The 24,553-nt window shown below is 43.5% G+C and overlaps 1 protein-coding gene across 8 annotated transcripts in view; it reads left to right on the top strand.

Annotated features, from left to right (window-relative positions):
• EPB41L3 (erythrocyte membrane protein band 4.1 like 3) overlaps positions 1-24,553 on the top strand; it is a 131,596-nt gene that overhangs the window by 21,165 nt on the left and 85,878 nt on the right. For 2 of the 8 annotated variants that reach the window (XM_056483558.1, XM_056483555.1), the window contains exon 1: positions 17,278-17,453. The exons of 3 other annotated variants lie outside the window; for them this stretch is intronic. The gene's annotated coding sequence lies outside the window, so the exon portion shown is untranslated. Of the gene's footprint in view, positions 1-15,842; positions 15,931-17,277; positions 17,454-18,131; positions 18,285-24,553 lie in introns of those variants that run through there. 3 more of the 8 variants (XM_056483557.1, XM_056483559.1, XM_056483553.1) reach the window with 3 other exon arrangements.

Here is a 24,553-nt window from a genome sequence, read left to right as displayed (position 1 = left end):
TCATTTCTTCTTGTTGCACATCTGGTTTAGTGCTTCCTAGTTTGTGCTCTGCCTTCAGATGAGGGTAGTTAATATTTCCAGAAGTGATGATGGAAGATACATATCCTGCTCCTTCTGTGGGAAGTGGTTTGGGGGACTTTGCAGGTTCATTAGAAGAGTTTGCCCTGCTTTAATGGGGTTGCCTTTGAGAGCATTGGGCACTGAGGGGTTCCCTGACTGGGCAGGAGTGTCTCAATCCTCGGCTTGGACACGGATAAAGTCACTGCCAGGTGACTTTATGCTCCAAAGACTTTTCCCTTGGTGAGTGTGACTCCCATTCACTGTTACAGTGCCATGCAAAGGACTGCAGTTTTTAAGAGTTAGGGAGAGCCACAAAAAGCTGCACTAGTGTGGACCAAGAGGGAACCCTGTGAAGCTCAGCAAAGAAAAATGCAGAGAACTGCACCTAGGAGGGAATAAGGGCTGGGGGATGGATGCCTCAGCAGCAGGGCTGCAGGGAGGGACCTATGAGTCCTTTTGGTGAGCAAGCTGAAAGTGAATCAGCAGTGAAGGGCAATGGCAGAATCACAGACCATAAAATCACTTAGGTTGGAAAAGACCCTCTAGATTATTAAGTCCAGCCATAAGCATAACACTGCCAAATCCTCCACTAAACCATGTCCATGGTTAAAAAAGAGCACAGATGGAATATCAAGAGAAGTCCCCCCTAGTCAGCAGAAGACAGGTTATATCTGGAGTCCTGTGCCCAATTTTGGGTCCTGTTCCCATGGAAGAAAGGCTTTCTTTTTCAGAATGAAAGTTATCTAGATAGCAAGGAGGCTGAAGAATGAAATGAAGGACCAAGAGAGGTGGAAAGTGTGACTTTATGTATTCCAGAGAAGAAATTAATCAAAGTGGAATCTTATGAATGGTTTATAAATCAGGTGGATCAGCCTCATCCTCAAAGTGTACAGCAGCAGCAGGATTTCCTGCTAGGTGTAAAAAACCAAATTTCATGGTAAAGATGATCAAATATCAGCACACATTGCCCAGAGAATATTTGGTCTTCATCCTTGAAGATATTCATACCTTGACAGAACAAATGCTTGAGCAGCCTGATCTAACTTTGAAGTTAACCTTGCTTTCAGCAAGGAGATAGGACTTAATGATTTTGAGGCCTCTTCCAATCATAACTATTCGATGATTCAATTAAAATCCTATGCTTTTTTTGAACTCTTGTGATATTTATCATGTTATTAGCATTTTTTTCATGTATTTAGCATTTTTTATGCTAGGCAGGTGTTTCTCATGGAAAGTCTTTTTCAACCCATAATTACTCCTGATTTGAAATACCTCAGCTAACTCTTTTATCCAAAAGGAGTGTATGCCTCACCTAGAGGGGAAGAGCTGGCATTTGGGTTTTTTCCCAAGCCAAAAATATCTTAAATTTGTTTTGGGGGATGAAAGGATAAAATATTGTTTTGCCTGTATTAGGATTTTTTTTCCTGTTCTTTCTCAAAAGTTCTGTTGTTCTTGTGCTTTCAGGCAAAGCCTATTAGCTTGGCAGGCTGCACAGCTTTTTGGCAAGGCCTTGCTAAGGGAAGTACTGCACAAAAACTTTATGTTCAATGAGAATTTGAGTTGGTAAGACTAGGGATGGATGGAAGAGAAACCTCGGAGTAGAGAGTGTGATGAAGATCAGAAAGTAAGGGAAAAGAAGGAAACAGGACTGAAACAAGTCAGGGGAAGGGACTAGAGAAGGATATATTTTCTTTGTCCTAATTTAGTGGTGTGCTCAGAAACTGGCCAGCATCCTGTTTATATTTTGCAGAAGGCCTGCAATAAATAGGGCAAGACCATAGGGATGATGAAGTGTCAATCTGGACTGGACTGATCCATTCAGTCCTGTCCATTACCCTGAAGTTCCCTAGTGAGGCTATGCCAGTTATCTGAATCTTCCCTTTTCTGAGGTTTGAGCTGTGATTTGAGAATCCCAGTACAAAAATAGTGAGCTGCAGCTGAGAATATTGGGGTTGTGCTAGAAGATACCATGTGGTGTAAATGATCTCACCTGGGTGGCACCAGTTGGGCATCCCAAACTGATGGATGCTTTTGACATTAACGTGTGTGGCTCAGTCCTGTGTGTCGAAAATGTGGCTGGAAGGATGGTGATTATCAGTATTGATGGCTATTCTTGCAGTGCTCATTTATCAGTGTTAAGCACCACAGGAAAGCAAGTAAAAAAGCAAGGAAATTGGTAACTCTGTCTTCATGACTCAACTCCTTAAATACTCTTTACCTTTTCCACTGGAGAAGGCCAAAAAAAAAGAAAAATGAAGGTTGAACATAGCACATGAAGAGAAGGCAACTTAATTCTGGCATTTCTAAGTATTGACCTGTAAAATGCTAATGTATTCTGGTGTATAACTTTACCTATATAATTGTTTTCCTATTAGTTTTGTCTTTTGTTGTTGTTGTTGTTGCAAGCATTGGCCCTAATGATTCTTCTGAAGTTTCTCAGTCTGCTTGCATTACTCAGCATTACTGATATAAAAAGAGAAGTCCAGGTTGTCCTGTCTAGTTCACTTAAAGAAAAGATAAAATTGTCTTTCAGAGACTGAGTGGACTGTTCTGCTGCACAGGTTTCCAACAGTTCTTTAACCTCACTGACAGTGAATACATACATCTTCTGAATTTTGGCTCCTGCTTGTGATACTGTTGGAGCCTTTATTTTTAGAGTTGCTATCTTTTCTCCAGCTGCCATATCTGTCTGCTGAGTGTTGCACTTCTGCCAAGTTACATTTGCTCTAGACACAACATAAACATAATTACTTGTAAGAAATGTGAAATTGCTGGGATTCACTGTGAAAAGGGGGTTTAGTTTCAAAATAATTTCACTTCTGTACTGTTTCTAGCCTTAATCGTGGCTGTCTAAAGCTAGGGTAACCTGTTGTTGATGTGTAAAGGTTATAGTGTGCTTTAGCTCATTTCACTGCCTGGAGTTCTGAGATGCTGCAAGAGAAGAATTAATGAAGTGGCTTTATGTGTACTAATGGTTGTTTATGTGTATTATGTGTTGTTTTCATACTGACATCTGAAAGAGATCACTAAAACTGTGAAATAAATTGGGTGTGAGGGAAAAAAACTGAAATACAAGAGAAAAAGAATTTTATCCTTAAAAAGAAGGTGGCCCTAGTAGTAGATGGTACTAAGGACAGAAAAGATTTTATTCATTGTCCTCTGAGGTCTGTATTCATCTCAAGTTCATTAGCTTACTGATTATTAAGGCTATCATATAAACCACGAGGAAAATTTGGCCAGGTTTGAGAAAATAAAATATTTGTGCTTGAAGATGTGTTACTTTAAAAAAAAGGGAAAAAAACCAAGCAAAACAAACAACTTTCTTTGACTCACATTACTTCAGAAACTCTGAGGAGTAAAACTTTGAGGTTGAACTTATGTAACGTGCATTACCTGAACATTGCTGTGATGACTATTTTTTCAGCTTGTGTCAGAGTCACAGAAACAGACTGAATTGGTAATTTGGATGAGTCCTGGTATCTGATCCAGTACTGGTGCAGAAGGATGTGGCTGCACATCACAGCTATTATAGCAACAGAGACCCACTGAAAACAAACTTTTGTTAGCATCTAGGGCAGATGTTATGCAAACACATATGCAGTTGATTTAAAAATTAAAAAATAAGAGAGGCTCTCACTGAGAGACACAGAAGTAGTTGAATATAAAAATGTTAATTTTATTCCTGCTGCTCTTCTGTGTGATGTAGGACTCTCTGATGTCTGGAAAGACTAAAAAGGATTTGATTCTCCCTTATCTAGATAGTTTTCTGCAGCTGGGAAATAAAAGTGGTGCCACAAGCAATGAAGAAAAGAAGGAATTTCATTAAGTAATTGCAAAGGGAGGCATGGATGAGCCCTAGTACAGAAGACAAGGCTCTTGGGGAGGCTGCACAGTTCATGGGTGAAGTTCTTCTCTAGGACTCTTTAGATTAAAGTGAGCTCTGGAGAACAGGCCCCAAACTACTGTCATCCTGAGCTGTGAGCCCAAGAAAATGTTATACTACCCTTGATCACACATGGAGCAATGGCTTGCAATGATTTAAAGCAAGGGAAAAAAAAAAAAAAAAAAAGGATTCCATGGCAATTTGTGTGAATCTGTGAATATTGGCAATGTTTCTGCTGGCCTGAATAACTTTCAGGCTAATTTCTGAAGTTCCTGGCAGATCATCCCTGGAGCTGTGAGGGCTGTGCCCTACTCTTCCTCTCCTCTTCACTCAGAGGCTTGTGGCAGCTCATGCCCTGCCTGTGCTCAGCCTGACATCATGCAGAAAGGATGCTCTGTGTGCTTTCTTTCTCTGGTGGGGGGGGGAGCAAAAAATAAGCTTGGGAAAGAGGGATACCCCAGACTATGTGTTTTGAAAAAGGTCTCCTACACAGGGAAGGATTGGTGTGGCAGGATTGGTGAAAACCCAGCTCTTCTGTGCTTGCTTGCTGCATGCTGAGATAAGATAAATTTGTGAAATGGGCAATCTATTTAAAAATATTCTTCATTGTTAGAGAAAAACATGGGGACGAAAGAGAGAGAGACAGGGTTATGATGTGAGCTGGTCGTGCTCTTGTAGCACCCATTTAAATCCCATTTATATTTTCCTAATACACTCATCTCCTTTTTGCCTCAGAGCTATTTTAATTGAGTTTGCTTGTTCTGCCTGCCATTTAGCTGCGAGCTGCCCTGACTCAGACCGGTTCCAAGGCAATAACAAACCGACTGTTTCGCTAAATTTCCGGCACTAAGAGCAGCTGACCTTCATGTGCTGCGGGAGGAGTGGGGGAGTCCAGCAGGTCTAACGCTGAGAGATGCACGCAGAATCAACTTGGATGAGAAATTATTGTAATTGCACTAATTGCCCATATTAAACACAGTTGCTGTCTTTTTACGTGCGAGTGTGTTTGTGTAATTTTCAAATATTGTCTGCGTTTGAATTGAATTATCAAATGGGCTAAATAGTAGGCTAGAATTCTTTTGGGATGAGTGTGTGTTTTGTAATAATTAGTTCATTACTAAGCATAATGTAGCTGTTTCTCTTGAATATGCTCTTTTCATTTATTTAGGAAAGAAATGATTTTAAAAAATTCTCCACAAATACAGCATTGCTACTCTTGGACAAAAAACAAATACAGGAATTGAGTTAAAAACTGTGCAGTTATTAAAATTGTCTTTGTCTAATTTGTGAAACTGAGCAGTCAGACAATGCACTTTTTCTCTTTAACACTATATTTCTGTTGGTTTTGTTGGGCTTGGCCACCAGGAATATCAGACTGCACAGGGCAGGGACACACTTGCATCATTAAACTGATGAGTTTTCCCATCCTTTTCAATGGTGAGGGCTTCACCCACTGAACTGTTGAGATCAAACCTCTTTGTTGCAGGGGAGAGTACCACGTTTGCTTATGCAAAGCTACTGTGGCAGATAGTATGGATAGAACAAATTTTATTTTTTTTCCACCTGTGCTGTACTTGTGGGACTCCTGATAGTCTGTTTAAGGCTCTTGTTGAGTGAGTGATAAGATTTTCAAACAGAGGTTTAGAAAGTCTCTGTTGTTTCTCAGTGGCTTGGTTGGCAAAGAATGTGTTGAGATAAGGCCTGTCAGTACTGCCAGTGGGTAACCCATGTGCAAACAAGGGGAGAGGTGGCTTCTTTGTGAGGTTTATAATGCTGCCTTAATTCATAATTTTATAAACAACCCAACCATCCAGGCAGAGAAGCCGTCTTGTGAAATCCAATATAATTACTGGCTGCTGCCAGAGAGCAGAGTATGCAGTAGGAAATGGTATAGAGGAAGCAGCTTAGAGTCAGTGCAGCCTTTAAATCAGATTTGAAACCTGTTTGTTTAAGCAAACTGCTTGATCTGATTCTGGTCTTGAAAATCACAGAATCATTAAGATTGGGAAAAGCCTCTAAGAATGTTGGCTCCAACCAATAACCCAGCTCTGCCAGATCCACCACTAAACCATGTCCATAAGTCCCACATCTACATGTTTTCTTTAACACTTACAGGGATGGTGATTCCACAACTTCAGTGGACAGCTGGTTCCAGCACTTGTCATATTTTTCTGTTAAAAAGTTTTTCCTAATATCCTTCTATTGCTTAGAATAAGTGGAGAATAGCACTTCATAAAATCACTTACTAGAAAACATAATAGGTGTTAGAACAGGTGGATGCATTCTCAGTGTAATAGTGAACACTTGGACAAAATGCCTTGGTTTTTATTTCTCATTCTCATGGCCATGATGACTTTGATTTTCTTCTATGCTAGAAAGTAAACTTCATCAGAGTACAATGAAGACTAGAAAAAGTAAAGAAAATTATAGTCTATAGAGGTATAAGAAGCCTGGATAAGAGCAGGTTCCAAATATTGGCTGTCCACTAAGGAATCTGAGGTGTACAATGCTATTATTAACTAAAGAAAAATTTAAAACTTTTCTTTGTCATGATTTAAGAGATGTCACATGACTCAGCATGATTCATACCACCTCTCCTTTCCATGTTTAATTTTCTCATTTGAGTAGCTGTTACAACACTCATCTTCCCTTTCATGAGTTACTTTACAGCTCTTTGGAACCATAAGGCTTAAGCAAAGTGGAAGTGCAAAGATATGGGTGGGAGGAAGAAGAAGGAATTGAAATTATCAAGAAGACCTGGTATATTTTTATTTCCCCGAATATATGTGTATAAAGAGAATCTGGTGTAGAAAAAAATATAGGAACTTTGGAAATTTGTGAAAGAGAATATACAATACAGCTGAAAATTATATTGTTGCTATGTTGCAATGCTTTCAAAATACTTTTTCTGGTAAAAAATTCAAGCTGGTTTTAGTCTGCTCCACCTGTTAGTATTTTCATCCCATCTATTCCACAGAATCTAGATTTCTCGAGTCAGATTCATTGTTGGTCCTTCACAACAAATCAGGTGGACCACATCCTGGTACTTAAATGCAGTTTTCCTGCCATGTGTTCCTGTTATCCCCTGGAGTGATGCTCAGGTAGTTGCCCAGGACACCAGCTGTGCTCTTCACCTCTCCAGCCCCCTTGATCTTGAGTACAGGGGTTGTGGAGATGAGTTCCCACTACAGGTCTGCAGAAGGGGGAGGTGCTCCCTGGGCTTGTGCAGGTTCAGCACTGGCTGCATGGTTACAAGCAGCTGCTGTTTCTCTCTCTGACTCTGCTTCAAATGTGACATCTCTGTACAAGGTTGGTCCCCATATGTAAAACTCTCAAATATTTGTGGATGCCTAAGCACAGCTATAACTGCTTTCTGTGGGCAAGGTAAACCGTACCAAAAATATTCCTTATTCTTTAACTTAGTAAGTCTTACACGGCTGTAGACATTTCAAAAAGTCTCTATTTTCATCACTTTCTTTTTCTTTTGTAAGTAAACAAAAATAGCTGAACTTTTCCTTATACAATGCAAGTGTTTTATAGGTTTCAGACACTGAAAGAGGTAACAAGAAGTGGTTAAGAGCAGTTACTGTACTCATGGTAGGGAAGCTGAGGGTATTAAGGACTTCAAAGATAAGGAAGTAAGATGTAACATGCTACATTATCTTTCCATAATGACTCAGTTTGCATGTGCATAATGCATTGTAACTGCTGTTTTATGGTGAGTTTTTCAGATGCTGTAATTGCCTGGTGAACATTGCTTTGCTACATTCATTGACTGATGAATTCTGTACAAACTTTAGACACATCACATAATGGGATGTCTGGGAAGTTGCAATGTGAAAATTTTATTTGATTAGCCTAAATAAAATTGATAAATAATAGGGAACATAATTTTAGCTCTAAAGAGGCTTTGAAGAGGGCAAGTGAACAAAATATCCACATTAATGATGCAGCTTTTGCAAGAGACTTTATCATCCACATGCATTTCAAGATCACAAAAATTTTGCTTTGCTTTACTTTGTACACTCATCATTGGTGGGTTTAACTTTGGAAGTCCTTACTTTAATCATTGTAGTGGATGTACATCAGAGCATTTGATTTCATGGGTGTTAGGGAGTTTATTTCTTTATTTCTCTCAAAGGCTAGACCTTTTGTCATGTTATTCCAAGAACTGTTCATTAAAAGTTCGGGTTTAAAATTATTATTTTTGTTGTTGTTATTATCATTCTTATTTACTACTCATTAAAAATAGGGGAAAGGACAACAAATTAAAAATCTTCCAGTGAGGAATTTACTGATGACATGAGAGCACTTTCTCTTTGAAGATAATTTCAGAGTAAATGATCTTGCTCTCTGAAGCAGTTTGGCACCCTTGCACCCCAAGAAATGCGTCACCACAGTTGTGGAGGATACTCAAGGCTGAGTTCTCCAAGAATAAGTCGCTCTATCTCCTGCCTTTTTGCTTGAGTGGAACATGAGAACAAGAGCTCATGTTTCATCACTCGTCTGTATAATCACTTTCAGGTTCCTTCAAAGCGTGGCAGAATCCCCCAGAAAGGAAAATAAAGCAAGACTTTGTGTTGCTTAAAGCAAAGCAGAGGGTGGCTGGCTCAGGGAGAGGCATGGAACCGCTGCACCACAAGACACTGCTGCAGCATCTCTGATGCTAAAGCATTCAAATCCACCCTGTGTAGTGGTTTGACAAATAAAGTGGTGGTGTAGCCATGGTGGTCTAGGTTGGATGGTCTGGTGGAGCAGAGCTGGCCTCTCTCTCTAAGGGACACGTTTTGTTTTGGCATGAGCTGGGCCCTGTGTGGCCCTGGCAGGCAGGTGTCCTGTCTGATTAATCACAGCTTATGTTGTGACAGACGATCAGCGTGAGCAGGGCTGCCTGTCAGCATGCACACAGCCAGGGCATATGCTCCTTCCTGCCCTGCAGAAAGATCCAGAGGGGCACTCAGAGCTGAGCTTGGTGGGGTAACCATGGAGTGTGGAGGACTAGGAGCAGCAATAAAACCTTATGAATCCAACCTTTCCCATACTTCATTTTCATCTTTCCAATTTTTCTCCCCAGAATGGGAAAGGAAGAAAGGAGAGCAACTCATTGAAGTCATCCGAACCCTCTGAAGGCTGTTTTATGAGTTCATTTATCTGGCTTGCTTGTGTTTCTTTGTAGCTTCTTTATTCTGCCAAAAATAACTCTTAGAATATAGATTAGCTGCTGTACAAATAGCAGTAAAATGGCCCAAACCTCCAGGAATGGACTTAATAAAAAAGTCAGAATTTGAGCGGTTTGGGATGTTTTATTCCAAACTAATTGAATTATAGAATTTTCTTGCCTTTGCAAAGGCAACAACCGTGCACTGCAAATCGTGTAAATGTAATGCTTTGCATCAATGCCACTGTGTCTTTCCTTTGAGAAAATTTTTGTAGGCTTCATTGTCTTACACTGTGTGTTTTGTCAAGAAAAAACAATGTCTTAAACTGAAAATGCTCCTTTTCCATCCTCATTGCCCTTGTCTGGCACCTCAAGCATCAGCAAGATCAGGTTACTTTGGTTGAGAAAGGACTGCTCATGGTGCATGTTAACAGGTGCAATGGCAATTGCAAATTTGCCTAAAGTAGATGGGTCAAGATACCAGAGTGCAGAGTGATGCAATCCATCACCATGGTCTCACAGGAGTCGAGCAGTCAAGTTGGGAAACTCAGGACCAGCCCTGTTTTTAAACCCTGGCACTACTGACATGATTTTATCTTGAAACAGAAATTCCAGTCCCACTTTTTCTGTTTGTTACTTTGTTTTGAGAGAGGAGCTACATTAAAACCCTGAAAAGTGCAGGTTCTTGCTACTCTGATTGGTTAAAGAGAGCCTTGGAAATAATTTTACTAAAGTTTGAGCAAAATGAGTTCAAATATCGAGAAGATTGTAGCCTGGAACTCTTTGGTTCACAGGTTTTTGTAAATACATTATTTTAATTATTTACTTGAAATTATTGACATATGCTTGACATGAACAGTCACCAGTGGTGCTGTATCACCCCTCAGGTACACTGAGGCATGCTTGCTTGCTCCTGGATTTGGGTAAGGAATGGAAAGGCAGCGTGTGCTTAGTGTGGTTTGGCCCAGCAAATAGATTTTTCAACCTGAATATTTGTTTACATTTACTTTTCTACCAAGAACAAATTGTGCACCCAAAAGTTTTCTAGGAAAGCAGCAGAGCATCTCTTCTCCTAAATACAGGTTCCTTATGTAAGTTTGTGCATTCCTACCAGTCTATTTTTCTGAGTAACTTTTTTTAAGGCAGGCAAGCTGGCCTGATGCTTAAGGCATCGAGGATGTTGCTTGGCAACTTTGGGCCATGCTTGTCTTTCTGTGGGAGCAGCTGGACAGATGTTTGCACACAGGCTGACTGGGAGCAGTGCCTGGTGGTGACCAAGTAAACCCAGTCCTAAAATTATTGTTTCAAGGGATGTGTGATAAATTAAACATTTGCACTGTGAGAGGCTCTTCATGATACTCGTTATTTGGAAAGTGTAAAAAGCTTTTCATAAGGTGAGAGGCTGAGATGCCTTTCTGGCTATTTTTCAGTGCTAGGAGACAGACACATGCAATTTGTCATTTGGGTGAGTGAAATTTGTTTAGTTTAAAGCTGTGAGTTGAAGATGGCATGTTTTGGTGTTGCCTTTCCCCACTCCCTAGCTGTTCCAGTGTCATTTTCATGCTATTAAGGGGATTTTCCCTTCAGAGATCCCAAGGCAGATATCACAGGCTTATTTTGCAGGTCTGTGCCCAGTTAGCAACAGGCTGCATTTCAGTTAGAAAGAAAACAGTGGAGTGTGACCCTCTGCTATTTTCAATCCTGATATACAATTTTCTGGGTGCACACAAGGTATCTAACTTTAAGGTATGCCGAGGAAAAAAGACAGAAAACCTGGACCAGTAAGCAACCCCTGATTTTTCCCCGTGAGTACTGATAGTGAAAGTGAGTTGCAGAGGGAGTAAGCTGTTGAAGCAGAAGGAAGAGATGAATGTCTCTTCACTACCTTCGTTTTTACTGGCAGTTTCCCATGAATTGAATGTGAGACTTAAACTGTAATCTGAATCAGATCATGTTTTTATGCATTTTGAAAGCATCTGAGCAGCTATAAATGTCAGGTGGAGGAGCTCCTGGCTGTGTCCAGAGGCTGTTTGCTGGAAGTGAGCCAGTCCCCGTGAACCCCACTCAGGTGGGGGCTGAGGATAAGGGTATAATTTTGACCAGTTGCTCACATAAATAAAGGCTGATGCCAAACATCATCATCTGATGCCAGCACAGGCTGGCATAGCCCCCAACAGAGGCAGTGCTGTGATATTGCTGTCATTCTCACTGCTCATGTCACAGCACACCACCCACTCCTCAGCCTTGTATTGATGAGATCTCACAGGGAATCCTAGTGAGGAATTGATCAGATTTATTGTTTCTCCTCTGTTTCCAGTTCTAATTTGAAAGGGTTTGCCTGCTGCTTCCCACGGCCTTGATAAATATTTGTAGTGGTGACTGAAAGGGCAGGAGCAGGATGGAGGTGGGAAGGAGCAGCTGGGAAATTGTGGGACTGATGGAGACGTTTCTCCTGTTGGTACTGCAGATGTCTAACTGGGAGAATGTGGCAAACTGGGCCAGGGACAGGCTCTGAGGAACAAGGGTGACATCTGGCTTGGGCTTGGAGCCACCGGGCACAGCCCCAGGTCCTTGTTTTGTGAAGAGCAGCCACTTCTGCTGTAAAGTTTTGTGCAAGGAAAGATGTAAGAGCAAGATGAAGCAGCATACTGGGAGCAACTGTGCAATTTTCTAACTAGAGACAGAGAAATTACAGTGCATAAATTGGGGTTTTGCTTCATTGATGTTTTCTTCAAGAAATATATTCAATAAATAAAAACACCAGCCCTTCCCCTTTCTGTGAGTTTACTTATTGTTGTTCAGTCTGGGTTTTTCTACTCTCCTGTCTCTCTGAGAGAATAAACAGAGAGGGATAGCTTGACAGGAAAGATAGTCAGCAAACCTAAAGTTCTTGTTTAGACAAGCCAGGTCAGAAATGTTTTAATTGCAAGGAATCCTTGAGCCTAAAGTAATCCTTCAACCATTGAAGAAAGCAACTTGTGACATAAGACAACACAGATAAAGGATAAACATGTTCAATTTTGAGCAGGCCTTCTTATCTTTTCCCAGTAACATTTTAGTATGATGATAAATATAAGCATTAATTGTACTTTAAACAAGAACCTACTACTGCCTTCCTTAATTACTATTAACCTTCATTAAGATGAGAGTTGAACTGTGTTGGGTGCTATGCAAACACTCATTAAAGTGCCTTCCCTCCCTGGAAGATCTTGCAGCTAATGAAGACAAATGGTATGAAAGCAGTTGGGGGCTATGCCTATTAACCTGGCCACTGCAAGTTGCTTTATTATAGGTGTCATGAGGAAGAGGCATCTTATATGGGATTTGTAGGAGGCAGTTATGATTCAGGATGGCATTTCTGTTTGTGATAGCAGTCCATAAATATGAGCATTGATTCCTCTTTGACTCAGTAAGACTCTACCTTATGCTTAAGGTAAACTTCAGCTTAAAATCTTCTCTGAATTAGATGAAAATACGTAGAAGAGCTAAAAATAGTTGTATAATTAAAATGCAATTTTAATTTTTAAATGGTTTAATGGTATGGAAAAGAATGAAGGAAGCAACCCAGTAAATGAAAATAGTCTGTGCTGACCACCACAGAGTTGGTTGTCATCTGGGAAGCTCGTGGTCCTAGAGTTGCAAATAGAAAATAAGAGTTGTCGTTGCCTCCCTTATTGTTGGGCTGTTCAGGAACCCTATTGAAACAAAAATAAATTTGTACTGACTGCATATTGCATTGTTGGTTTCCTGTAGTCAGTGTATATTAAATCAGACTACAGTTAAACCTTATTAATGGCTATGAATAAACAAAATAAATCAAAAATTAAAACCTTAACTGTGATTAAAAGCTTTGGTTTATTATTCTCTCTGAAAGCTAACTCTTGTATGTTTTGGTCACAGCCTCAGGTACATCACAAATCATCTCATATCCATAAAATGTGGCTACCTTTGGTTTATAATGGGGGCTGGAGAACTGCAGCAGGAGATAATCCTTGATAATCCAGTTAATGCTCTCAGTCAGAAAGTACCCACAGATATGAAAGTGTCAAAGGGCAGTGCTGAATTAATTGCAGTAAATCTTCTATAGGCAGGATTTCAGCTGCAAAGCACGGGGGCCAAATTTACTTATTGTTCCTTCAGTAGTCTTAAAAAGGGATGGATTTGGCAGTGACTGGCAGAGTGAGAGACAACAGACCAAATAAATCTCTTCACTGAGGTCAGTAAACCAGTGTCAAGAATTAATCCAACCTGCTGTGTCACTGAGTTCTGCTTAAGGATAGCTCATCTAAAGGTTTACTACTGACATGTTTGAAGGCAATGGTAATGTTGGCCAATTAGTGGGCATTATGTTTGTACTGAGTGAAGACAGAAATAGAAGATTTGGTTTGATTTCTAAATCTTACCTTCATCTGTTCACAGTGATCATTCTTAATTATGAGAATTTTGTTTCATTGCCATGAAGAAAGTTAAGCTGCATGAGTCATGGACAGAATGGTTTGCTTTTAATAAATGGAAGTGGATACGGTAATAATAAAAAAAAAAAGAAAAAAAATCAGTTTGACTCCAAACCCATCTGCCTGTCTAGACAGATAGTGCCAAGCTCCTGTCTGCTAAGAAGTATCTTCTTAATAATGCTGTATTAATGCTGGTACTTTTATAGTACTTGCCATTTTTCAAAGTGCTGTGCCCAGCTAATTCATCGTTGGCTGGACTTGAGACGGCTTTTTGCTGAGTTTGATAGCATTTTTGTGTCTTGCTTTTCTGCTATGTGCTATTTTGAATGCCATGTCCAATCAATTAGGGAATCACAAGAATGTTTTAGGCATCAGTTCCCAGAGCTGGGCAATAATCCTTGTCCCTGTTCTTCCAGGGTTGCCTATTCATCTTTTCCTGGCAGAGACCATGTGTCTCCCCATTCCTCTCCCCAATAAAAAAAAGTCATTGTAGTAGCCAAATGCTTTGCACAGGGCTGTTTTCCTTACAATTATTTTCCTCTGAGTGGAACCCCATGGGGAAGGGGCGTGTGTGGTGTGTGTGTGTGTATGTTGGCACCATTTCCTTCCCCACCTCTAATTTACCTACCTTGTGTCAGAGGCTCTGTTTGCTATTATTCTTTCCTGGCCTTTTCTTCCTCCCTTTGAAGGGCTTCCCTTCAGAGCAAGTTGCTAGTGTTCACCAAAGGGGAGAAACTGGAACAGCAGAAGGGGTGGATGGATAGAAAAGAGAATGGAAGGCAGAATTTCTACCTATTTTACCACTTTCCCCTGCTATGTGCCATTCTCCTGAGTGGCTGACTCCTGTTCATACAGTTGGGTCCTGCCATCTCAGTACAGAAAATGGAGAAAATATGGGGAAGGTGTATGGTACAGGGGGAAGAAAACTGCTTTGGAGGGAAGGTGAAGAGATACTTCTTGTAAGGGCTGAGGAGGAAGAGATGGTTGGGAAATCCCTGGCCAAAAGGTATGGTGCTAATGGAGAGAGGGGGAATATGGGCCAAACTGGATATGAGAAGAGGAAAGGGATGATGGAGAGGAGATGGTGTGTGGGTAGAGGTACTCAGGGAGCTCATGTCTAGAGCAGCAGGGTGCAGGGGGTTCAAAGGCCATGTGATCATAACAACTACCAGTGTGTGGCATCCTGCATCCTGCCCAAGCTGGTGCTGTTTTTAAATAAGCAAAATGTAGGAGTTAAGAACTCCTCCACGGCAGGTAGCAGGGCTGTGTGACTTGTTGCCAGCAGGGCTTATGTGGGGGTGAGAAGGGACTGCCTTGGGCTGCACCAATCCTGGTGTGTTGGGAGTTGAGATGAATGGAATTCAAATTGAACCATTTGCTCCTGACATGCACCACCTCCAGAAAGAAAAGAAAATAGCAAAAATAAAATTATTGTCCCATAGGAAGGTAGGAGATCAGTCTCTTCTTGTGCTGCCTGGACTTGTCATCCAGTGTCTTTGTGTAAATAGACACTGTTAATTCCAGAGAAGTTCAGGGGGTTTATTCACATTTCCCACCTGTGTAAGAAGAGTATGGATTCAGGCCTGCTATAAGTTACTGAAAAAACATTTTAAAATAATTAAAAACTGCTGATTCATGGAAATCTAAACTTCCTTGGACCTTCTTTCTGACAAGTTGATGTTCATGACAAGTTGGGCAACAATCCCACATTGGAAATAGAAATAGACATTTGAAAATGGAAAAAAAACCCATTGTGAGTGTTGAGAACTCTGAAACTTAGGCCTATATTGGTAACCCAGAGGTACCAGCTGCCTTTAATCTGTTGCAAAGATTTCCTGTTTTTAGGAGCAGCTTGTTAATACCACTTGATGCTTTGAGGTTAAATCAATGTGCTGGAAGCCTTCTAGAGCCTCAGATGAAAGATGCCATTATGTATGCAGAATATCCACAAAAGGGATCACAGAGAATAGTGTAACTGTGGGGCAAATCTGCCTGCAGAACTGCTCAAGGACAACATGGGTGGCTGGGGAGCACTAATACTCCTGTGATGTGTCTGCTTAAAGGCGTTGTCAACACCAGCTTCTGTAACGGGCAGTGCAAGAACTGCCAAAGTTTGAGCTGGTAAATTCTTGCTGTTTTTTTCACAAATATTTATCAAGTCTCCTAGCTTGCTTTTGAGACTCAATTTGATTCAGAGCAACTCAGTCCTTTTCTTACTTTCCTCTTGTTTTTTTTTTTTTTTTTCAAATCAAACCTTGTTAACTCTAATGTGTGTCTTAGCTGTCAAGTCCATTCCCTTGTGATTTGTGATGGCTTCCAGAGCTCCTGGTGGAAAAGAGTATACAAGTCTTGTTGTTTCAACTGCGTGACCAAAGGTATGCCCTCTCTTAGTTGATGGCATGCATTTTCCTTTTGAACTCTCTTTCCTTGTCAGGCACATTCCAGTGTGCCAGATCTGCTCACCAGCACTCCTGCATAGCAGGTGAAGAGGGAGGGGTGTGTCTGGCTACCATTCCACGTGAAATACAGAACAGCACAGTTTTGCAGATCTGAAAAATGGTATGCTTCTGCCTCCTGTCAAAACCTCCTTCTCTTCTTAAATCCCCCAGAGATGCTGCTAATTAAAAGAGCTATTCCCTGCCACTCCCTCCCCCCTTGATTCATGTCAGAGCCCTGAGTATGATTTGGATCTCCTAAGTTTTGGGAGCTCTCAAAGTGCCCTATCTAAAGAGAATAAGCTCATTTATCTACTTTGCTGTACCAGGATTGAAGGTGCAGCATCAGACCGTGATGGCTCTTCTGCAGCCAAGCCATCACTGCCCTTCCTGTGGTCAATTCCTCCTCTGGAAAAGAGAAAGTTCAGCTGTTTCTGGTCCCCCAGAGAAGCAAATGAGCAGTGTCCCTGAGCACGGTGATGCAGCAGAGTCTCAAGCCTAGCAGCCACTTCTGTGTGTCTAGAGGGGAGAAGTCAGTTTTGTGCTTTAAGAGGAGCTATGTATTTACCATATTGGAATTGTGCAATTCCCTCCCAAACTGCTTTTGTACTCACTACACATTTTTGATGCTTTCTGACATGTGGCATGTTGTGGTCTGTACTGGAGTACAAACTTGAAAGTCATCTTCAGTTTTACATTATCCCTTTTGGACTGGGAGCTGATGTGCAACAGGACCTGTAATTTTTTTTTTTTTTTTTTTTTTCCATTTTGGCAATCTTGTTGAGGGAAATACGGTTCATATTTTAAGAACATGTAGTTTGTCACTGAAAATTAAAATTGAAAAGGCTGGTACCCCCCCCCCCACCTCATCCCCATAAAAACCCCCACGTGTAATTCAAAGCCAGACCTTGCCAGCTCACAGCTTGCTGCTTTTAAGTTGACAGGGAACTTCTCCATCGCGGGGGTTTGCCTGCAATTGCTGCAGCTAAACTCAAACCCTAAATAGATGGATTCATTTAGCTAAGTCAAAAAAAGGCCGGATCCCTCCGGACCCCGGTGGGGATCCCCGTGCTGGGCGGAGGTGGCGGGGGGCTCCATGCCGTGCCCTGGGAGCAGCCCCTCGGTGGCCTAGGGAGGAAGGCAGGCGGGATGACTGCTCCAAAACCTGCTGGCATCCAGCTTTTGCCGCTCTCCCCGGCGTACGGCTCTTTCTTTTTTTTTTTTTCTTTTTCCTTTTTTTTTTTTTTTTTTTTTCCCCCCTTTCCTTTTTCCCTCCCTCTCTCCGGAGGAGCCTCGGCGGCCCTGATTTGCTGCGGAGCGGCGGAGGCTCGCTCTGGGCAGAGCCGGGCTGCGCTGACGCGTGGCCGGGAGCAGAGCAGCAGCCCCGCGCCCGCCGCCGCTCCCGAGGATCCTCCGCGCTTCTCCGCCCCGCTCCTGCGCTGCCTCCCGCAGCGGGGCTGAGGGTATGCCCGGGGGGCGCGGGCGCACTGCATCTCCCCCTTTTTATCGTATACGCCTATTTATTTATATATCTGTGCCTGCGTATATATAGACATATATAAATATATATGTGTGTATATATGTATTGACATCATTCTTAGGAGCCATTTTTAAGTTGGGGGGAGGTGTGCGTGCGGCCAGGCTGCCTGGGGGAGCCGGGCGGGCAGCGAGCGGTGCGCCCCGCAGAGCCACAGGGCGCCGGGGGCTCGGGGGACACACACTGGCTCGGCTGCTCCGGGAGGGCAATTTTAAATTTTTTTAGGGCGATACGCATTTCTGTGGGAAACTTCTGTAGGCGGCAGAGGCACGGCGGAGGGGGGCGGGGGAGGCGAGTGGCGTGGTGGGGCGCACCCCGAGCCCCCCTAGGGCCGAGCCCGCCCCGGTGCCCCGCTCACCTGGGGGACACGGCACACCTGGGGCGGTGCGGGGGCCCGGCCGGGGCTGCGCTCCTCGCCGTGGGGGGGTTACCCCTACCCCCCCGCCCCGGGCCGTGGCTTCTGCAATGCGGTGGGTGTGGTTAGCACGGAGCACATCGCAGCCCCGGACCGCTGCAGTGGCAGCACCGCGCCGGCCCCCTCCTGGCCGGCAGCGAGGGGCCCCGCCGGGCCGGCTGCCCCGCTCCGCTCCCTCCGCCCCGCCCCGCGCTGCGGGACCGCGGCACCGCGTCCCCGCCTGCCCCAGCCGCCGCCTCCTGGGGCTCGGCAGCGCGGCCCGGACCCTGGAACCCCCCGCTCTCCCCCATCCCTACTCCTGGCCCCGCGGAGCGCGCCGTGGAAGTGTCGGTGCTCGGCCAGGTCTGTGGGGAACGGGGAGCGGAGCAGCCGCGGGTGCGAGCGGCGGGCTGAGCGGGTCCGTCGGTGCGCCCGCATCCTGGGTGCGGCCCCGCGCCCTTGGGCTGCCGGGGAGGGAGCGGGGCGGGCGGGTGGAACAGGGTTTTGTCCTTTTCTGTTGTCCCATTTTTCATTCAGAGGCGAAACTTCATCGTATATAGCGAGAAGCTTAAAAACTCGCACTCCTATGCTGATCGCAATAGCAAAGCATCTTCGACTGGCCTTGCGCTTCCTTGATTTAATTTCTCTTGGGGTTGTGCTGGAGGAGGAAAGCGCTGGGTCAAGGCGGTTCTTACTCTCACCACTGTTCTCGGCGTGTGCCCCTGTTCGAGGCAGACATGGAAAGTATTTCCTCCACTGAACATGCACGTTGCTTCGAAGTTGAAGGGAAACTACTTTCAATGTTAGAGATCTTTTCTGTCAAAAAGATTGCAAGTCAGAGGGCCGCTTGCCAAAAGAAAGAAAAAAGTGGGTTAGGTGTGTTCCATGCACATCTGTTCTTTTACAGCCTGGTGAGCTGAGCGATACCTTTTATTTTACTTTTAATGTTGTCAGCAATTGTCTCTGTCCATAGAAACCTGAAAGGTTTGTATAAAGAAAGCAAGTATAATTAAATCCCATAAAAAATACGAATATAAGCAAACTATGTAAGGCTTGGACCAGTAAAGGACAGTCAGATGTGATTGAATGTATGCTTTTTCTCCAAGTCTATGGAGAAAAGTCCTTTCACAGAGTATTAAAAGGTCAGGATCATCATGCTGCATCACTGATGTTGTTAGATTCACTGGTCTTGCTGCACCTCTGAGTGTGTACATGCATAATAGAGTATAGGCAAATACTGCTATGCTGGTCTCCTTGAGTAGGAAAGTTTCAGCTCTAGCATGAGGACGAGACCTGCATGGCAATCAGGGGAGGAGAGGAGAGCCTGAGAGCACTGCATTGGGGTAAGAGCTGCTGGAAGTTTATTCCTTATGTGACTGCATGAACAGGAAGGCTCCTTGAGCTGCTGGCACGCTGCAGACCTGCTTGCTGCAGCAGAGAACACGAAACACATCGGGAAACATTAAAAATCCTTGGTTCTGTTTGATCGGACAGGCACAGCCCCGGCCTCTCCCCTCACTAATTGCCTGCAGTCGCATCCCTCTGTTAGTGGTGCAGCTGATGGCCTTTTCTCCCCAAAGGCTTCCCCATAGGACGAGGAGCTGCTGGGATGCGCATCAGGAGCTCATCCCGCGGGAGCCCGCTGCTGCGGTGGGCAGGTTCAGCCTTGGGGAGGAGCAGCGGGGAGGGGGGGCACAGGGTGTGGCACCATCCCCAGCCTCCCCCTGCGCCTCAGCCTCGGCTCCTCGCTGGGCAGGGCTGAGTCTGACTGCTGGAGAGCTGCACCAAGGCTGGAGAGGGCTGCTTTGGCTTGGGGTTTTGTTCTCTCTTCCGAGAAGGAGCAAGTGAAGGTGAAGCTACAACTTATGTAATTCTTCATTTAATCAGGGTGAAATCTGTTCTTGTCTGTAGTGGAAACCTGCTGAACATTTAGTCTTTGATGAGAAAGAATTGAGATTTTTTTTTGAAATCCAGAAAAGGGTAGGTGATAGTAGATTTGTCCCGCAGCAACGTGGTCGCACCTATGTTTGTTATATTTGTTGTTCGATGCATGGTTGTGAGTTCCATGGGGGTTATGCACGGTTGTTTTCTTAAAATATGTAAAATGTCACTTTGTATTTCAGGCATGCTCTTGAGTTAACAGAAAGTTCTTGAAATGTGTTAAATGTGTTATTCACGGTGGATGACATTCAGACTTGTTTCATGGAAATCTCATGTACCAGTAAATGACTGCTTGTTGTCTGAAAGAAAACATCAAACCATTTATAAGTGGTTATAAAAGACTTCTTGTCTCTCATGAGATGAAGCATCAGCTTTGAGCTACAGCATTTTCAACACAAAAGTGTGAAACTGTGTGGCTTTGTCACATCAAAATACGTCCTTGGCTGAGAATCTGTGTGTGTTCAGTGCATGTTTAATATAAGTTGGGCTTTGAAAATGAAGGGTCAGTCTATGCAGGGAGGGCTGTTGTGAGTCTGCAGGATTGCATTTTTTCAATGTGTATAGCATGGCCCTAGTATTTTGTGGTTTCGCCTCTTACTTATCACATTTTTGCAGGAAATATTTTGTGACTGCAGTGTTTGAATGTTCAAAGTGTTTTGTTCAAAAAAAATTTCTCTCTAATCAAGTGAGTATAAATGCATGCATAGCTGAAAAATATGATTGCTGTCAACTAATCTGAAAATTAGACTGAAAAAGTGTTTATTCTGGATGATGGATTGTTTTTATTTGGTACAAAAGTTGTAGAGTATAAGAGTGTTACCCAGAACTAGACTTAAATAAGCATCACTAAGCAGTTTGAGTCAGTAGCATAAAGTCTTTAAAAGAGATGAACCACTGGAAGAAAGACAGATTAGCTAGCTTTTATAGCATGCTTCTCTAAATTTTCAATCTCCAGTGTTAGCCATTTATAATGGCTGGGGAATGGTCCAAGTTTAAATGAGTATGTGGACACATAGCACTGCCTCTCTCAATAGCTGGCTTGAAACACCCAAAGAGAAAGGCTTGTTTTCTTTGGGAAGATCTCAGTTTCTTAAAGGCAACAGCCCAGGTAGTGGAGAAGAGGAGCATAAGCACTTTTCTTGGCTTTGGTAAGAGAAAACCTACAAGCCCTTTGCTCCCTCCCCTGCCACTCTCAATCGTTGTCACTATCACCATCAGTGCAGAGGAAGCTCGGGAGGATTGCTGAGGACTGAGGATCTCTGGAAAAGCAGAAATGGGTCAGTATTTGGGACAACTGAGTTAATCTGAGACAGTGTGCTGTACAGACAGCAAAATCAGTATCTCCTGCACCCTTCCTGAGTAATTGATATAATGCAATTTGAGTAATTGTCAGCTTTTTGTCTCTGGAGAAAAAGGAAATATTTAAATTTTACTTTGTCTTTGCATCAGCAGAGCTGGCTGTTGTTGCGTAAAGTGGATAAAAGCAAAAAGGAAATTATAATAGATTAAATCATTAATCTATTTGCATCCTATGGGATGCAGTACATGGAAGAGTATTATATAAATGAAAGTTTAAAAAGTAACAGAACAAAAAAAAAAAATTGGGAGAAGCTTTTCTACATAGACCTCTTCAATTTTTACCTTTTCCTTTATAGATTTTGAAAATGGTTTGTGTGCCATAGACAGAGAATCCTTTTCAGTGGCTTCACTGTCCATCAAAACCAATCTATTGGCAAGCTGAGAAACAAAAGAAGTACTGAAATCTGCATGAGGATCATCCACCAGATGTTTGATCCCACCGAGAAAAGTCTTTCAGTTTAAAGGGTTAAGAATAATGTGGAAACTGGGGACTCAGAGCATGTGTCAGGGATAAAGGGCTAGAATAAATGGAAAGCATATGTGAATATAAAAAAAAAAGTATTTTCAGGAAGGGGAAGAGAATGTGGAAAGAGAAAAACAGGATACAATTTTGGATACCTGCTCATGTGCATGTATTTGTAAGAAACAGATGTTTATTGGCAAATGGGACAGGGGGAAGGAGTCACATCATTGCTCTATTAGGTGAGACTTGGGAGAAGAAAGCTCCTGCGTGGAATAGAGAATGGTTGATGATTCTGGTTTTGGGCTGTGTTAAAACTGGGACTACCAAGGTGTAGCATGTGCCCATTGCCTGGCTTTTGCTGCAGCCTTTTTCCCAAAAAAAGTTCCCAGATGGGCTGCAGGTAGCAAGTGAGAGAATAATTTGAGATGGCAACAGCTGACCATGGTGGGCTTTTGTTTGGAGCTCTGTTGATGAACAGTGGGATGTTCATGGGAGAGAGCTAGGGAAAACACCTGGCCCTGGCCCATGTCAGCAGGCTGCACACTTATGCCTGTGGTTTTCTTCTGCTCTGTAGTGATGTCCTGCTCCTCCAGTCAGGCTCTTGCCTATTGCTCCCCCTGCATGTCCCCTTTCCCTGGCTGCAGTCCCCCTGTCTTTTGGGCTCCTTGGTGTAATCCCTGCTGGAACCTGATCCCCTGGCACTCTCCATTCCTCCCATCACCCAAGAAAGTGGCCAAGTAGCTGCCCTGCTTCTCCTTCTCCTCATTAGGGATTATTCCTTTCTATTCCTCATCCTCAGAGCTTCACCCCTTGCAGTGGCTCAGTCTCAGCACTCTCCACCTCGCTGGAGGAGGTAAATCCTGGGAGACAGCCACGTGCTGGCGTGCTCCAGCAGCCCTTTCCCTGGTGGCAGGAGGTGACACTGCTCGTGCCAGCCAGGGAACTTGACGCTGCTGGTAGCAATGGAGCAGAAGGACTCCCTGGTGGTGGAGTTACTTTGTTTAATCCTTATGAATCTGAGGGCAATTATTTGTAACACCTCCAGTTTCCTAGGATGTACTGGCTGCAAATAAAATCTTGTTTAATAAGCCAGCAAATGTAAACAGGCTGTGAAGAACAGAAGAAGAAGAAAAAAACCAAAAAACCCCAGCTCTTCCAGACCTAGGAAACATATGTTTATGCTAACTGAGAGACCTGTTCTTGCACCCTGACTCATGTTGGGGAGTATCTTAATCTGCCAGTCTTCCCACGGAAATTGGTAAGCCTGGCTATGAACAAGGCTCAGTTTGGTTAGATGGAGGTATCAAAATCTGACCCAGCCAAGTCATAGCTTAGGTCAGCAAGCTGTAATCTTTCTAAGGACCCTGGAAATGATTACTTCACCAGGTGCTCTGTATTTATCACTGCTTTCTTTCAATTAAATTACTGCTGTTACAGAGCAACTGTTGGGGCAGACAGAGCTTAGCCCCTCTTCTCCCAGCATGGTGTGATTGCTGAAGGTGCCCCACAGATGCACTGAAATCCAGGCATGGACATATGCATATATACAAAGAGAAGCATCACTGCTTGCCTGTGAGAATTATTTGTAGCAAGAAATCTGATACCTCAGCTCCTGGTATCGGTTCCTAACCTTGCATATCAGTAAATACGAGGTTTGATAAAGACAGTGGGTGATGTATAAAAATGTGTCCTGTGGAAAGCAGGTCCTTTAGTTTGGCCAGATAGTCTTGATAGTCCAAGCACTGGTTGCACATAGCCCTTTGTGTGGGGCATCTGCCACAGGCATTGGCCAGGAAGGTTGGGGTGATGTGCAGCTGCCTTTTTGGAGGTCAGCATGTCACTTTGTCTTGAAGCAGGCATAAAACACTTCCACTTGAGGGGCTGGCCCAAGGCACAGTGGCTTCTTGTAAGCAGGTTTCTTCATTGATCATTTTTTAATGATGACACAGTTTGCTGACACCACCAATTGGTTTGGTGTGGCTGACACACTGGAGGGAAGGGATGGCATTCAGAAGGACCTTGAGAGGTGGGCCCATCTGAACCTCTTGATGCTCAACAAGGTCAAGTGCAAGGCCCTGCACATGGGTCAGGACAAACCCAAATACAGCCTCAGAGAGGGATTGAGAGCAGCCCTGAGGAGAAATACTGGGGGTGTTTGTGGAAGAGAAGCTCAACATGACTCAAGGCATGCTCACAGCCCAGAAAGCCAGCAGCATCCTGGGCTCCATCTAAAGCAGTGTGGCCAGCCAGCTGAGGGATGTGGTTCTCTCTGCTCTGCTCTCATGCGACTTTACCTGGAATATTGCTACCACCTGTGGGTCCCCAGCACAGGAAAAGTGTAGACCTCTTGGAGCAGATACAGAGGAAGGCCACAAATGTGATCAGAGGGTTGGGGCACCTCTGCTATGAAGACAGACTAAAGAGTTGTTCAGACTTGAGCAGAGAAGGCTCTGGGGAGACTGCATTGGGACATTTCAGTTAAAAGGGTCTTACAGAAAAAATGGAGAGACTTTTTACATGAGCATGTAGTGATAGGACAAGAGGGAATAATCAGGTTTTCTAAAGAAGTTGTGGATGCCCCATCCCTGAAAGTCACAGGATCATAGAATATACTGAGTGGGAAGGGCTCCATCAAAGATCATAAAGTCCAACTCCTGAACCTGTGCAGAACACCCCGAGATTCATCCTATTGCTTGAAAGCATTGCCAAAGACCATAAGTGTTCAAGACCAGGTTGAATGGAGCTTTAAGCAACCTGGCCTTGTGGAAAGGTGTCCCTGTCCATGTGTACCTTGGTGAGTTTTAAGGTCCCTTTCAACCTAAACTATTCTAGGATAATGGCAGGATGTGGCTACTTTAACCATGTGTCT

This window comes from Oenanthe melanoleuca, chromosome 2 (genome assembly GCF_029582105.1).
Source record: "Oenanthe melanoleuca isolate GR-GAL-2019-014 chromosome 2, OMel1.0, whole genome shotgun sequence".
Taxonomy (NCBI): Eukaryota; Metazoa; Chordata; class Aves; order Passeriformes; family Muscicapidae; genus Oenanthe; species Oenanthe melanoleuca.
The sequence above is the reverse complement of the archived record's forward strand: the minus strand, read 5'-3'. Positions and strand labels throughout refer to the sequence as shown.